The 6000-nt window shown below is 37.3% G+C and overlaps 1 pseudogene; it reads right to left on the minus strand.

Annotated features, from left to right (window-relative positions):
• Positions 1 to 3469: 3469 nt before the first annotated feature.
• Positions 3470 to 5108, minus strand: LOC130471278 (F-box protein CPR1-like; annotated as a pseudogene).
• Positions 5109 to 6000: the final 892 nt, after the last annotated feature.

Below are 6000 nucleotides of genomic sequence, written 5' to 3' on the forward strand. Positions count from 1 at the left end.
TATTTTTGGAAAGAATAGGAAAAATTCTTCAATTTAACTCTTCGTTCTTTTCTGGGTTCCATTTAATTTAATGGGTGTTCTTCAATTCATGTTTCTAATGTAGCTTATTGCTTATTGTCCTTTGTTTGAATTTTTTTTTTCTGGAAATAATTTAGTTTTTGTTATCTGGATTTTTTTGAATGGAAGAGCAGTTGAAGGAGACTAGGAGAGTTGTTAGTTTTAGTTTCGTTGTTGAAGAAGAAGAGTACAACGGTAATGGTGGTTGTTGATAATGGGTTTCAATGACAGCAGTAAGATGGGGAGGAAAGGAAGGGAAGGAAGGAAAAAATTGGTGGGTTGGTGGGTTATTGAAATGGTGAGTTAGGGGTTAATGGGTGGGTTGATTAAGGGGTTAATTAGGGGTTATTTTGTTTATTAAGTGTTAATCGGGTTAATTAGGGATGATGACGTCATCACGGGGTATTTGGTACATTAAGTATTGAAATAGGGGTATTTTATGAATTTCTGAAAGTCGAGGGGCATTTGATGAATTACGCCAAAATTCGGGGGTATTTCATGAAAAATCCGTTTATATTATCACATAAATAACTTAGTATTCTATCAAAATTTGTGTCCAATTATTATTTTAACCAATCAAATTCATTGGGTCATTTAATCTCTCACACTTTTCCATTGGGACATTAAATTTTTCTCATTTCCCAATATCAGAATTTTGATAAAGGTGAAAACATTATAAATAAACGTAATTTATCTCGTTTAAATAATAAAAATTGAGGGATTTCAATGCAAATTAATTATTCGTTAAAACGCGTGAAAAATACCAAACGTAAAAAAAAAAAAAGACGGAGGGAGTAGTAAATAATACATGTGACTATGTGGGTATTGTATTTATTATCCTGCATTGAAGAAATAGAGTGACATTCGCTAACATACTCGACCATAGAGTCTTAGAAGCAAAGGCGGGACCATGATGTTAATTGGAGTGTCGTACGCAAAATTATACTCGGCCTCGTAGTGTAAAGCGAAGGGAAACTGACAAGAATAACATGTTTCCATAGTTTTGTTTTGATTCGGGGTGTATGTTGGATCACCCATGATACAATGTAGATTCGTCACTGCTTAAAAGTGTAGCGTGTGTGAGTTTTACAAACTTGTATAGGTGTAAGATCATCCACAAATCCACAATGGTATGTAAATTGGGCTATATCTCAACTTTGCATCTAGCTTGTCAATGCAAAGTGGTTAGGGAAAGATACAAGTTTGTGGCAAGCAACTTAAGCAAGCTAGACAGGTTGTTCTTGTCCATGCATTGTAGATCCTCTAATTAAGGTACACAAACAACCAACTCCCGAACATCTCACAAGTCACAACTCACATGTTTATACAACGTAATTGATTTTAGACATTGAGTACACGACAAATCCTCTAATCAAGGTATACAACCAACACTTTGTAGTTTGTAAACATGAACAACTCAAAAGATAAAGAAGTATCGTTAATTTCTTCATGCTCGTTCCAAGTTCGAGGTACCATTTGCACAAATAAGAATCCCCTTCGTTACATGATTTCTTCTTCATATAGTTAGATATATGATCTATCGGGCAATTACTTAGAAGTAAATTTTGTGCAACAACCCTTCCTATCTGATAGAAAAGGATCCCATGATCCTGAACCGATCTTCCCTGAGATCGCAAATCCAAGTTTGCCTATGAAGAGCAACTTCGTTACTATCGATCAACCAACATCATATGTTTATCGTTCCTTGTCAAGCCAGTACATGTATACCTTAATGCTTTACCTATAGCATTTTGAACATAATTAGCCACTTCAAATTTTGTTCTCCCACCAATCCCACAACTCCATTCCTTAGGTAATTTCTCAAAGGAATTCCCCATATGGTAGGAAGGCAATGGATTCATCATGAAGATGCTAACATTTATCTCAATAGCAACTTGAATAATATCGTCACTTAGCTCTGCAAATAAGGGACTAAACCTTAGTATATAAGGCTCCCTACACGTAGTCCCTTCATGGGACAAGATAATCTTCCTCCCTTGGTTCAATGTACATTTTGTATTATTTATATCTCTAATTATACATTAGTAAAAAATATAAAATTTGATTTTATTAAAGTACCCATTAAACGAATCAAACAAGATCTAAACTAGAACATTATCTTCAATTATGAATAGTATCAAAATTATAAACTGAAACATCATCATAGAACGGAGGGAGTACGTAGTAGTACTTTTTCTCACCTTATGTTCACTAATGTCATAACTAATAAGTTCAAATGAGGTTTGATAAGTTGGATAAGGGTTACATATAGGGATGCTAATGAGCCGAGTCGAGCTCGAGTTTGGCTAAGCTCGACTCGAACTCGAAAACTCATAGTCAAACCCGACTCGACTCGAAAACTCGCGAGCTTAAAATTTTCAAACTCGACTCGAACTCGAAAACTAAACCCGAGCTCGAACTCGACTCAAAATCGGCTCGAAATCAGCTCGAAAACTCAAAGCCGAGCTCAAAAACTAAACTCAAGCTCGAAGTCGGCTTGAACTCGACTCGAAGTCGGCTCGAAAACACAAGCACTCGAGCTAAAACTCGACTCGTAATCGACTTGAAAACCTAAAATTGAGTTTAAATTCGACTTAAATCAAATTTAAATCTTATAAAAAGTAAGTTTATACCCCAAATTAATATATCCATTAGCCCAAATGAAAGTCCAATGGAAGTGATTTGTACACTTTCATACTCAAAGAGTAATACTTATAACCCTTTTAGCCTTTCCTCCCTCACTTATTTACCAATGTGGGACAAAGTTAATATAACATTTTCTTCTTTCCTCCCTCACTTATTTGCCCATGTGGGACAAAATGAATATACTTACTTCCTTCTTTCCTCCCTTATTTATGTACCAACGTTGAGTAACGGTAGAAGACATTTTGACTGCCAAATGTGTAATCCATATGGACGAATTAGATTATTTTTTTTTGTCCTTAATAACTTATTCATCCATTTTAGGAAGAAAAAAAATATTTTTATTAAAGAATTAAAAAACATAAAATGATGAATAAAAATGATAAAATAAAACATTTATATTTTTATAACAGTTTTTATTATGTATATATAATTCGAGCTTTTCGAGTCGAGTATCAAGTTGCTCGACTCGACTCGTTAAATTTTCGAGTCGAGCTGATTCGAATCGAGTTTTGACCGAGCTTTGACCGAGTCGGGTTCGAGTAGCTCGTGAGTTCGGGGAGCTCATAAGCACCCCTAGTTACATAAATGCAATTTGCATTTTGCATTTAAAATAAGTTGTAATCCGTCTTAATAAGTCAAGATGATAAAAATGAGATAAATAAAACATACATTTTTTTTAAAAGTTAATAAAATTAATTCATTAATAAAATAGTCATACGACGACTACAATAGAAATCAAAACATACCTTACAACTATTTCAAATAACTAGTCTTCATTGCTAATCCACATTTTCCGGTCAACGATTGAAACTAGACTTTCCTTGTAAGCAGAAATAACTCTACAACAATAACCATGTGGAAATATCAAACGCCATATTTCTTGAGTTTCAAGGTCATATAAAATAAGATCGCCGCAATTAAATAAGAGTTTGTTATCCTTCCATTGACCAAGTGGTGGACAATAATAGTCTTCAATATCAAGCTTAAAGGTGTGTTTCTTGGTCCAAACCCCTTCATTCAACGTCCACATCACGTAACAATTCGACGTTTCTAATTGTCGAAAATCGTAACCAATAAGTAACACAATAGTGTCGTAACATACCGCAAGGCGCACGTAATCCGTCGGTTTCTCGTAGTTTGGAAGTTGCCACTCTCGACACTTATCGGTACCCAAGTTGAAACTAATCATCAAATCAAAACCGTCGCTATCCTCCGACGCTAGCCAAAAGACACTATCATTCACAAAGATGTAACATTTGTTAAAATGTACGTAGTATGTAATAATATTTTGTAAGGTCACCCAAATATCTCCAAGAATCATTTCGTAAGGAGTAGATGAAGATCGAGTTTGGGATGCGAGTATCTTCTTCCCTTTCATGATCCTTAAAATTCTTGATAACAACAACCTTGTAATCTTTGGTGTATGGATCGTATCCAAATCCGTATACGCACTACAAGAATTTGTATCTTTAACGACAACCTAATTACGACGGGTCAAGAATCCCGTTGCAAAAGCCTTTTGCGACAGGGCTAACAACCAAACAATGACGGGAATAACCGTCGCAAATGTCTTTTACGACGGATTTACGACGGGATTTCTATTAACGACGGCCCCAGGAAATCTCGTCGTTAATGAACGATTATTGACCTTTCGCGGCGGGATTTCCCGTCGTTGATAGTACAATTTCTTGTAGTGGTAAGACTCGTACGCACGAAAAGCTACATGGGGTGGAAGATTAGGATTTTTAATTAATGGAGGCAAGGTTTTTAATTCGTTGAGTGCAGGGTTCCAGAGAAAACGTCGTTCACGACAATCAAAACTCCATAGATAAAATAGGGGATTTTTATTCGACGTCCTATTTCGCTAAAAACGCCCTCGTTTTAATGACAAAAGTACGTTATTACCCTTATAAAAATGAACCCCCTCTCCTTCCTCTCTCACCCCAGCCCACCATTCAAGTCTGAAAAACTCCTCCCAATTTCACATACCCTATTCACGCCCACCACTCCATTCATCCCCCACCACCCCATTCAGCCCCCACCACCTCCAACCACCCCCACCATTCCCGCCCAACACCTCCACCAATCAAGTTCACCACCAAAAAAATTAAAATTATTCATTTTTCCTTAAGACATTATATAAATTATAAAGGCATTATATAAAAAATTATTAAATAAATTCACATTATTTTCTAATCTACATTAATAAATAAACAAATAATTATAACAATTTCATTTTTTTTAATTAGCCAACAATTCCGAAAAGAATAATAAAAAAAAAATTAGATTATTTGGACCGCCCAGAGATGGCGGCCCAAACCATGTACGGGCCGCCCAGAGATGGCGGCCCAAACCATGTCGCGGCCGCCATCTCTGGGCTGCCCGTACATGGTTTGGGCCGCCATCTCTGGGCGGCCAAGACATGGTTTGGGCCGCCATCTCTGGGCGGCCCGTACATGGTTTGGGCCGCCATCTCTGGGTGGCCAAGACATGGTTCCGGCCGCCATCTCTTGGCGGCCGGAAAATTCAAAAAAAAAAAAAAATTCATACCTTCGGCGACGATGCGTCCATCATGGACGACGACTAAGACGTTGAAGGAGCGAAGTCGTCCATGAGGTGGTCAGCTCAAGCCGGTGGTAGGTGGCGGTGGATCGGTGGAGGGTGGCGGTGGTCAAGATGGTGGTTGGAGCTAAGTTGTGGTCAGCCCGCAAAGTAGAATTGGGGATGCCGGAAAAAATAAGTGGGGCTGCCGGAAATCGAACCGGGGTGAGAGGGGCTGCCGGAAAGTTGAGAGTGAAAAGTTGAGGTGAAAAGTGAAGAATTGAGGTTCTTTTTTATAAGGGTAACATCGTCATTTCACATTAAATTTTGCAGGCGATTTTAGCGTATGCGGACGTCGAATAGCGATACACATAAAATATCCCGTTACATGGCCCACATATATATGTATTATTATAAACGGGTGTATATAGTCGTTCATATGCCTTGACTCTTTTTTTGTTTATCATCTATCAATAATTCACAAACGTTGATTTCACGCGCCTGAGTAACCGTATATTGAGCAATGAGACAACCGCGACGATCATCATCGTTGTTGGTATAGTAATTTTTCAGATGCTTTGAGATGAAATGATGGCTTTTAATCATAGCTAACCATGATTTGCAAACAACCCTAAATTGCAATAGGGTTTTCACCGGCAACCAAGATAAAATTTCTATTATCAAATCTTCAGAAAATGAATGTCTACTTGTTGTTAATTTTACGGTATTATCCTGAAGCCATTTCTTGTGTTCGCT

Source organism: Spinacia oleracea, chromosome 4, assembly GCF_020520425.1.
Source record: "Spinacia oleracea cultivar Varoflay chromosome 4, BTI_SOV_V1, whole genome shotgun sequence".
Taxonomy (NCBI): Eukaryota; Viridiplantae; Streptophyta; class Magnoliopsida; order Caryophyllales; family Amaranthaceae; genus Spinacia; species Spinacia oleracea.